The sequence below is a fragment of the Nanorana parkeri genome, unplaced genomic scaffold, assembly GCF_000935625.1.
Source record: "Nanorana parkeri isolate BGI_ZX_2015 unplaced genomic scaffold, ASM93562v1 scaffold92, whole genome shotgun sequence".
Classification (NCBI taxonomy): domain Eukaryota; kingdom Metazoa; phylum Chordata; class Amphibia; order Anura; family Dicroglossidae; genus Nanorana; species Nanorana parkeri.
In genome coordinates this window covers 1,627,127-1,638,762 of record NW_017306360.1, presented here as the reverse complement: position 1 = coordinate 1,638,762, position 11,636 = coordinate 1,627,127, and positions in this window count along the sequence as shown.

Below are 11,636 nucleotides of genomic sequence, written 5' to 3'. Positions count from 1 at the left end.
GGGGGCGGGGGGATGAACCAGGTAAGGCAAAATATAAGGAGATTACACTTTAGGATGAATATTTCCTTTATTGTCATGTACAACTTTCCCATTCTTCCTGCACCATGCGGTATAAATAGATCTGCAGCTTCTCCCTCTGGCGGCCATGTGCAGTCTGCTACGATCACCGATCTCCGAACAACAAATCTGAGACAAAGGGGAATAATTTACTAGAGGAGCAGAGGCTATTCACATGTAAGGGTGAATGTTCACTTTGCAAAGGGAATGTTAGTGAATAATGTGAAACTTTGATAACTCTATCATGTGTTACTACCTTAAAAAAACAGTAGCCTGTTTCTTGTCCTGAATGCCGGGTGTGATTCCTAGTATCTGTTCTTATCCTGTATGTATGGACTCTGCACAGTATCTCTTCTCTTGCCCTGTATGCCGGGTGTCATTCTCAGTATCTGTTCTTATACTGTATGTATGGACTCTGCACTGTACCACTTCTCTTGTCCTGTATGCTGGGTGTCATTCCCAGTATCTGTTCTTATACTGTATGTATGGACTCTGCACAGTACCACTTCTCCTGTCCTGTATGCCGGGTGTGATTCCTAGTATCTGTTCTTATTCTGTATGTATGGACTCTGCACAGTACCACTTCTCTTGTCCTGTATGCCGGGTGTCATTCTCAGTATCTGTTCTTATTCCATATATATGGACTCTGCACAGTACCGCTTCGCTTGTCCGGTATGCCGGGTGTGATTCTCAGTATCTGTTCTTATTCTGTATGTATGGACTCTGCACAGTACCGCTTCTCTTGTCCTGTATGCCGGGTGTCATTCTCAGTATCTGTTCTTATTCTGTATGTATGGACTCTGCACAGTACCACTTCTCCTGTCCTGTATGCCGGGTGTCATTCTCAGTATCTGTTCTTATTCTGTATGTATGGACTCTGCACAGTACCACTTCTTTTGTCCTGTATGCCGGTGTCATTCTCGGTATCTGTTCTTATTCTGTATGTATGGACTCTGCACAGTACCACTTCTTTTGTCCTGTATGCCGGTGTCATTCTCGGTATCTGTTCTTATTCTGTATGTATGGACTCTGCACAGTATCACTTCTCTTGTCCTGTATGCCGGGTGTAATTCTCAGTATCTGTTCTTACACTGTATGTAGAGCTGTGGTTGTCCTTGTTTTCACTGATGCAAAACTGCCCTGATGCTGGCTAATTTCTATTAAAAACTCTCATTAGGAATTGAGAGACTGCAGATGACACGGCAGTGTAAAATTGGCCAGCAGCAGGACAGTTTTAGTTAAGGACAATGGGCCTAACTGGTGTATGCCTAACTTTTATCCTAGCTATTGTAATAAGGGATTGTGGTGAGTGTGCGTGATCCTCCAAAAAAATCCTTTTGGGCCCTTCTAAGCCTGCTGGCCATGATTAGGAGACCATGCAGCGCATAATGGTTTAAGAAGATACTGCCAGGATTGCCACACTCAAACCCACAGGATTCTCCTCGAACCCATGGCAGCAGAGAAACAAAGTGTTGTAAAATAAGTTTTACAACACTCCCCCAACCCCCTACTCTTTTTGGGACAGAATCACATGATGTATTTCCAATGTCCTGTACTTCTCACTGGTGGCCACAAGGGGGAGATGACGCACGGTAATTTAGAACTGTTAGTCCATGCATGACAAAACCTCTGCTGAGAAAGATGTAGTCTGTCAATGCCGAGCTTCCAATCTGAAAATGTTGGTTGTTCAACGAATCAAATGAATGCACGGGACTTTCCAAAGCGCAGCCTACAGTCACTGACATAAAAACATATTTTATTTGTACATATTGAAACCTCATAAAAAGATTGCAAGTGCTGCATAGAAAGACTCCGCGCATGTGCCATAAGCACTACCCACTGCAAAAGTGCGTGGACCTACGCGGTCAGCACAGATATGCAGCAAGAATACAGCAGATGATGAATATTATTTCTGGCACGTGTGCTGCTGAGTTCCTATCTGTGCTGGCCTCATAGGTACCCCGTCCACATGCTTTTGTATATAGCAGGTTAGGAATATATAGTATGTATGGATTTTTGTATAAATTCATGTGTTTGAGTTTCTATTCATATTTATTGTAATATCTTTATGAAAATTGTAGATCATCCTCCCTCCTCCTGATGAAGCTCTGTATGCAAAACGCGTAGATATATATTAAACATGGTAGGTGGCAGGGATGCACCGATACCAAGTACCATACTCGGTACAAGTACAAGTACAGATACCTTTCCAGCTCCAAGACTAAACTAGAGAGAAATTCAAAAGATAGGAGGCCGCTGTCATTTGTAAGGAGCACACGGAGCTCCTGGGATTTGTACATCTCTGTTTTAATGTACAATTTTGTTTTTATAAATATAAATAAAGGGATGCACAGATACCAGTTTTGCGAGTACGAGTACTGATACATTTTTGTTTATTGTCATGTGACAGTTTTTCTAAAACAATACAGACTAATGATTTCAGGACAGTGGTGGAGCGCCAGAGCCAGGTCCCAGCTGCAACCGCTGCAACCCTGGTAGTTCTCATGAAAATGCCAAGTATCGGCACTGGTATCGGCACTGGTATCGGCACTGGTATCAGTGCATCTCTTGTAGGTCGTACACATGCAGGGGAGGTTTCAGTCTTTCTATGCAAAATATGTAATCTTTTGATGAGGTTTTAATATGTACAAATATAGGGATGTCCCGATGCCACTTTTTCAGGCCCAAGTACAAGTACTTGTCAAAATGCCCTGTATCGGCCCGATTCCGATGCTAGCATCGGTATCGGGACATCCCTATACAAATACATATGTTTTAATGTCAGTAACTGTTGGCTGTGCTTTGGAAAGCCCCGTGAATACAGTTGATTCATTGCACTAGGGGTGAGGCCAGTGGTGTATTTTGGTTTTGTGCTGCCCTAGGCAAGACTAAGCTTGGGCACCCCCCTCAATCTAAAGAATACATTGCAGTCCCCAGCCTGCTTCTGGGACATCCCGCCATCAGATCACATGCTATGGCCAGCCCCGAGCCACCCGCTGCTTCTCCTCCACCTCCTATACAAAGCCAGCCGGACCGCAGCTCACTGGGCCCTCCCCTCCACCGGGCAGCTCTCTAATTAGGCAACCGTTCTTGGGGCCTTGCGGCCGCCTAGTTTGCCTCATTAGGCAGCCGCTGCTGCCTGATTCTGTGCTGCCCCCAGCCTTGGCCCACTGGGCAAGTGCCCAGTATGCCCAAAGGCAAGTCTGGCCCTGTCCGCCTCATTGGTTTGGGGCGGCGTTTTCTGCTGCCCCCCTGGAAGGTGCTGCCCTAGGCAAATGCCTAGTTTGCCTTGCGGTAGATACACCCCTGGGTGAGGCACAACTAATACAGCGCCCCCCATGCCTGGTACGTTCTAATTGGAAATATTGGTTGTTGGCTTAGTTGACATAGTAAGTTTCATAGGAAAAACATGACCAAAGATGTAGGAGCATTTGGTTAAAAGATCTCTGATGAAGGGGAAGAACAGAGGTCAAATTGGCTGATCTTTCACTTCAGCAGAGATCATGTGACCTCAAGTGACAGCCTCCCATCCTGCCAATCAAACTTCCACTTGCTACAGTTCCGTAAACCAATTACCATATGAAATCTGATGTGCACAGCATACATGGAACATACTGATTTGTATAGGGATGAGCTGTAGAAAATGCAGTCATAGCAGCAAATGCAAAATGACAACAGAAAGCGCACAGTCGTATAAATATCTCATTTGTTTGACCATCATAGAGAGGACCTGTACTGTATAAACTGTACTAAAAAAAGGCAAGTTGATCTTTTTCCCATCACTGACTACCATGCCTGTGTCTCTTTGTGGAGGTAGCCATCTTGCTAGAGGATCTGGGCTTTGCTTCTTCATGTCAGAGCTGCCCCCCGATGCCTGCTTGGGGAATGATGAAGAAGAAGCCGAACGAATGAAGCTGAAGCAGGGAGATTCTTGCACTGCAGGTTCTCACATACAGCTTCCTCTCCAGCAAGGAGAACAGTGAGCACCACAGTAGTGACATCACCAAATCATCCCAGTTTAAAGGCGAATTTTGAGGCGAGTGATTTTCACTCAGCCTCAAAATCTGAGCCGACCTGTGACAATGAAACTGTCACAGGTCGGCTCAGTAGATCGGGAAGTGAGCGAACACATATCGTCGCTCGCTCACTTCTCGATCTATCCGTGCAGAGAGCCATGACTTTCACTCACGGCTCCCTGCAGGGATTCCCCCCCCTCCCCTGTCCGATCCTCCAGCGCTGACTGGAGGAACGGATGGGGAGGGGACGGGTACAGCTGGCTCTGCCTCTAGATAGGCAGAGCCAGCTGTCACTCACGCAGCTGGGTGGATCCATATAGTATTGTCGGGATCCATTCCGGCTGCGCCGCCTCAGTATACCGCGAGCTGTAGCTGTAGCTCGCGGTATACTGAGCTTTGGGTGACGGGAGGACGCTAGTTTGTGTCCTCTCATTACCCTAAGGAGAACTGTGGGGAAAAGCCCTAACCCCATAGTTCTCCTTTAACCTTCTTCATGTATTACTGTAATGCAGTCAGGGTGCATAGACAGTAGTAAATATATTTCTCTTTTTTATCTACAAAGTGCTACAAGGGTTAAAATACCCTGTGCTGTTAGCATTGTGGACAGTCAGAATGCTGCTCTCCAACGCAATGGAGAGTCCCGGGTCTCCAGGGGTCATACACTCCCCCTAGTACACTACTCCAATTAACAGCACTCATGCTGCTGATTAAAGCAGGATGCAGGGATGTTCTTCCCCAGTCGCCGGTTCAAATCCTGGTCAGGTCGCTATCTGCAAGGGGTTTGCATTTTCTCCCTTTGCTTGCGTGGGTTTCCTCCGGGTACTCCGGTTTCCTCCCACACTCCAAAGACACGCTGGAAGGTTTATTGGCTCTTGTCTAAATTGGCCCTCTATGTATGCATGTGAGATAGGGACCTTAGATTGTAAGCCCCTTGAAGGCAGGGACTGATGTGAATGCGCACTATGTAAAGAGCTGCGTAAATTGGCAGCGCTATATAAATACAAACAATAAATAAATAAATGTCTGACTGCCGTCACATTATGTGGGGTCAGTGGTCCGCCACTCCCACGTGCTGGCAGAACCGGGTATTTTATCCTTTGCTGCAGCACTTTGTGCCTTCAGTACAGACAGTGGCGTCCCGAGGCTGGGTGACACCCAGGGCGGTAACTGAGTGTCACCCCGCCGAGATGTCACTGCGCATGTGCGTGACGTCACTGCGCGTTTGAGCGATGATGTCATCGCGCACGCGCGGCACTATTCTGGTACCTGCCGGCGGCCATCTTGGTGATGGACGCCGGCAGAGAGAGGAGAGGACAGTCACCCAGCGGGGTAAGGTATCCCGCCGTGTCCCCTCCTCTCTCCTGATACTGTCGGGCGTTGGGTCCATGACCGAGCGCCTGACTTTTCAGAGGGGGAGACACCAAAATGACTGTAAGTCATTTTTGTGTCACCCCTCCAATGGTGTCACCCGGGTGCGGGCCGCACCCCCCTTGTGACGCCACTGAGTACAGAGGCTTAGTGGTTAGTACTTCTGCCTTGCAGCACCTTGGTTTGAATCCTGGCCAGGGCCCTACTTGCATGGAAGTGCATGTTCTCTTGTGATTGTGTGCGTATCCTCCGGGTACTTTGAGTTCCTCCCATACCCTAAAGACACACTGGTAAGTAGACATGTGCATGTCAAAAAAATGTTTTGTCTCTGACAAAACAAATGAAAACAAAAAACATTTCCATTCGTTCCGTCAAAGAAAACAAATTTTTATGCTGGCAACGAGCATCCGAAACCGCACACCGAAACTGCAGTATCGGCCGACGGCATGTTCTGTGCATGCCCGCCGCCATCTTGAAGGCAGAGTGCTTGACGTCACACACTGAACGTTCTGCACATGCGCGGGCTTCTTTGAGTGAACTTGCAGGCGCCACCGTCTTGGTGTATACCAAGATACGCTCAAAGAAGGCGGCGCTCCTGCGCAGAACGCGCCGCTGGCCGATATGGCCACCGCTCGTTCAGTGTGTGACGTCACCATCATGTGACGTCAAGCACTTTGCCTTCAAGATGGCGGTGGGCATGCACAGAATACGCCGGTGGCCAATAAGGCCCAATCGTGTTCTGGAAACCAGTTTATCTATTCCTGTATAAAGTTTTCGTATATTCGGGCATATAATAAATTTGTTATTTCGGACGAACCGCCGAATCGACTGAATTTTGTTGATTTGCATGTTGGTCCGAATCCAAATGCACATGTCTAGTGGTAAGTTAATTGGCTCCTGATGTTAGCACTTCTGCTTTGCAGCACTCGGGGGGGCCCCGGTTCAAATCCTGGTCAGGACACTATCTGCAAGGAGTTTGCATGTTCCCCATGTGCTCGGTTGGGTTTCCTCCAGGTACTCTAGTTTCCTTCCACACTCCAAAGACATGCTGAAAAATTGATTGGCTCCGGTCTAAATTGGCCCTCTATGCATGCATGTGAGATAGGGACCTTAGATTGTATGACCATTGAGGGGAAGGGACTGATGTGAACTGTGTAAAGCACTGAGTAATTGTCCACAATATATAAATACCTGTAGTAATAATAATATTAAGATAAAGCAAAGCTGATGTATTGCTGTATATGCAGCCCGCATTTCACTAATAAATGAAGCTTGTTCAATTGGCCTTTAAAGGAGAACTATGGGGTCAGTGTTTTTCCCCATAGTTCTCCTAAGGGTCACGGGAGGACACAAACTAGCGTCCTCCCGTGACCCAAACCTCAGTATATCGCGAGCTACAGCTCCTGGTATACTGAGACCGCCGCAGCTGGGATGGATCACGACATTACTGTCAAGATCCGCCCCGGCTGCGTGAGTGACAGCTGGCTCTTCCTATCTAGAGGCAGAGCCAGCTGTGCCCGCCCCCTCCCCCATCCATTCCGCCAGTCAGCGCTGGAGGATCGGAGCGGGAATCCTTGCAGGGAGCCGTGACTGACAGTCATGGCTCTCTGCAGGGACATGATCGAGGGACGGTATGCAATCGCTCACTTCCCGGTCTATTGAGCCGACCTGTGACAGTTTCATTGTGACACGTCGGCTCGAACTATGAGGTTGAGTGAAAATCCCCCGCCTCATAGTTCTCCTTTAAGCTTGGGGCTATGACAGGTTCCCTTTAGGTAGACATCCTATACAGGTTTATCACCTTCCTCACACAACCAGCTGGTTAACGTTCAGACTTTCCTTCTTATTATAGGAAGCTTCAAGTCTCACACTGGATTACTGCACAGATCCGAAAGAAATACACAAAGTTCCCCGAGATTCCAGGAAGAATACACAGGACCCTTGTATGAGGACAACACTTGGTCATCCCGGAGTTCAGCTTCATCATGAGCAGTCGGGTACAGTCACTAAGATTATAGGAAAGGAGGAAACACAACAATATTTCTTTTTTTTTATTGTTAACACAGCCGGAAATCTCTTTCCTAATCTATATGTGTCATATGACATCCTTCCTTATTTGAAACATTGACCGCAAGTTCTGGGACGTATCTGACATTGGTGTAAACAACATGGAGCGGTTTTGTGAAATGTGCACCATAGGAGAGTGTGAGCGTTGCCCAACTAGTGTAGAGTCGCGCGGCGTAGGCGATAACATGCAAATTAACCCGTATAGAACGTCTGCTTATAATGAACCTGTAATGACCCCGATGGCTTAAAGGGCTAGTTTGTGACGGACCTGGGGCTGCAGAGATTTATTACCCCGGAGAACTTTGTGTGCTGTGTGTGTTTTCCTGTTTAATATTTTATCTGGGGAGAGCCGGTCACTATTTGACTTGATGTGAACCATTTTTCTAAAGGCAGCAGGCTGTCCGGAGGGGCCATTGTTTAGAGTGATGGGATTAAGCTCTTCTCTAATTAAGAAAATCCAATGCGGCACCCGGCTGTCTAGGGGTGGGAACTGTTCGATGTAACAATGAATGCTTATCTGATTGTGTGAGGTATAAACTCTGTGTGCTCGTCTTCAATAAAGCAGTTCATGTTTCACTCCAAAGTCAGTATTGTCTGAATCTTGGGGTATGCCCCCCCCATGCCATAGTCACTGGCTTCTGGTTCCAGCACCCAGGGAACAGGCTTAAGACAGAGATATCCATTCGGGGTATAAGGGAGTCCGTCACATAGTTCACTTTTGGAAAAGAGAGGCCCTACCATGTTATGGTCATTTCTGGGCTTCTGGCCATTCGGGTCCAAGTGCCCACACTTGGACACCGACAGTGTGAAGGCACCTGGACACCAAGGCACAAGGTAAGGCCAAAGCCTCAGTAACCATTCAATTCCCCTCAACAAGGACACAGATATTAAAGATTCAAGAGCATTTTCCCTTCCTCCATTCTATCGAAATCTAAAAGAAAAGGTTTTGGCTTGAACTCCTACTTAGAATGTTCAGATGCCACCGGTAAATGACGCAGAGAACCATAAGAAGTTCTGTGTAATTCCTAGGAATGCACCGATACCGAGTACCGATACCAGGAGACCCATTAAGGAAGCCGGGCAGCGTGTAATGACTCGCCGCCCAGTGTTCTATCAAAGATTGTGACTGGGTTGGAATGTGTGACCGGTCACGTGGTCACACATTTTAACGTAATCACGCCCATCTTTTTCTGCGGTAAAATATGTGACCGGCAAAAGGTGGAGATTTCCAACGATTTCTCAGCTGTTCCAGGGCAGATCGGCATCGCAAATCACATGTGCAGGAGAACCGATCTGCCCTGGAACAGCTGATCGGTCCTTAAATGTCACTTCTATCTGACTTGTGGAGTGTGAGATCCCAGTCACAGAGTCAGATAGAAGTGACATTTCAGGACCGATCAGCTGTTCCAGGGCAGATTGGTTCTCCTGCACATACTGTACGTTCTGCGATGCCGATCAGCCCTGAAACAGCTGGAATTCTTCACCTTTTGCCGATCACATATTTTACCGCAGAAAAAGTGGGCATGATTACGTTAAAATGTGTGACCACGTGACCGGTCACACATTCCAACCCAGTCACAATCTTTGCTAGAACACTAGGCGGCGAGTCATTACACGCTGCCCAGCTTCCTTAATGTGACTTCCGGTATCGTTACTCGGTATCGGCGAGTACCGGAAAAAATATCGGTACTCGATACCGGAAAAAACGATATCGGTGCATCCCTAGGAATCACACCGAACTTCTTATGGTTCTCTGCGTCATTTACCAGTGGCATCTGAATATTCTAAGTAGGAGTTAAAGCCAAAACCTTTTCCAGAAAAAGTGGGTGTGATTAGGTTAAAATGTGTGACCGGTCAGATTAGGTTAAAATGTGTGACCACGTCACCGGTCACACATTCTAACGCAGTCATAGACTTTGATAGAACACCTGATTCCCGGGGTGACGAGGGAACATAGAAAAAAGGAGCCAGAAATTCTCTTTAGTGACACGCAGATTGTCAAATTTGCAACATTTGTATTTATTGTGAATAAACAACTTGATACATTTAATCCTAAAACTCGGCAGTAACTAAACTTGGCAAAAATATTTGTAAAATAGATTGCAAGAAATTACAAAAATATAAGAACGGAATGAAAGGCAATAAAATCACGTCCAATCACGAGGCGCCTCTCCTTGATCTGACTCAGGTACCCTGACGTGTGATTTCTCTCAGAAGGTTAATGCATTGTGCGCATCACTCTGTACACCAGGGGTGGGAAAACTCCGGTCCTCCAGCTGTGGTGGAACTACAAATCCCATGAGGCATTGCAAGATTCTCACAGCCACAACTCCCAGAGACAGATGCATGACGGGATTTGTAGTTCCACCCCATCTGGATGGCCGGAGTTTGCCCATCGCTGCTGTACACGTTCTTACAGAATATGTTGCTGACAGAATAGTAAAGGTTTTGGGAGATTGCTTTGCATGGGCCCCTACCCTATTCTTAAACAGGCCATACACAAGAGCTGAATACGTTTCATCACTTGATTCCTCAATCCATGTTAAAGAGCATGAATGGAGGAATCGTCCCTGCCGGCTGCTGTATTCTGGCAGCCAGCACCTGCAGCTGTTGAAATGCCCAAACAGTAAATGCAGCTGGTTAGTCAGTCAGGGCCGGATTTACTCTCTCTGCTGCTCCATAACCCCCCCCCCCCCCATGGAGAATGGCAGACCTGCAGGCTGCATACAAGTGATCTAGGCGACTTGTACAAAACAAGTGGCGGCTTCCCCGCTGTACATTTAGCTCTGCTTGCCCAAAGCAGGGCTAAATGTAGAAAACAACTACCCGCCCGGGATCCGGAACTGCATGTCCCGGGCATCGGGAGATAGGAATTCCACACCCCTGCTGTCCCTCTGCTTCCTGCTGCCCCAAGGCCGGGACTTGGTTGGCCTTGTGGGAAATCCGGCCCTGACTACAGTCACTGTTTGACCAACTATTGCCCACCCAGCTCCTTGTACAAAGGTCCAATGACAAATCAACGTAACGAAGATTTATAATCTGTTGATTCTGCCAGGAGGGGGTGATTACGACAGCCAGCTTTTATTGATATGGCTAAGGCTCCATTCACACAGGAGCGGTTGTCCGCAATTTTTCGGCCGGCCGAATATGCGCGGAGCCGCTCAAAACAGAAAAAGCAATGCACTTTAATGTGCATTGATCAGACTTTTGTACACAAAATAGTACAAGCGAGATAATATGGCGGATTCTGCATGTTCACGGTTATATAATAAACGCAAACAAGCGGAATCCGTGCACATGAAAAATGTTTGCTTTTTCGTCCCGCGCCGTCTTCCGCACGGAAAGCCAGCGTTATATGTAAATGGAGCCTTACAGCTTTTTTCCAAAAGAAAACAAATGTACTTGCTGTAACTGCTTAAAAAGTGTTAGCTGGGATTTAATATGTGTGTCCATTTAAAGATACTTGTCCGTCTAACACTACACTGTCCACAGGGTGACAACGCGGCAGGGATTTCACTGCAGAACAATCAGAGTTGTCATAGAGGGGACTGGTTACAAGACTGCTCTCTTAAAGTGACATTAAACCCTCAGATTTTTTAACATAAACCAATACTGTAATGTGTGCCTTACTGTAATCCATGGTTGTTTCCCTTCTCTTTGCTGCTCTTCCTTTTAAATCCCCATGTCTTCTCATGCTCTGCAGAACTTCCCTTTTCAGCTCAGGGCCTCTTCCTGTAGTGCTGGCTCAGGTTTCAAGCCTATACAAATCTATACACAGACACCGTGTATCCATTCCAGAGACAAGGCAGTCTGCTGCAAAACAGAAGTTCTGCCTAGCATGAGAACAGATACGGATTTAAAAGGAAGATCAGCAAAGAGAAGGGAAACAACCATGGATTACAGTAAGGCGCACATTACAGTATTGTTTTATGTTACAAAATCTGAGGGTTTCATGTCACTTTAATGCAACTGATATTCACACATCCATAGGGCGTGCACGTCCATGAAGGAGACCTGCTCCGGGGAGGGACAGGAAGGGTAGCACCCTTTTCTTCTATGGAAACCCAAACACTCTAGAACTAGAACTGTGCAGCAATTATTTTTTTTTGGGGGGGGGGATATGACGGT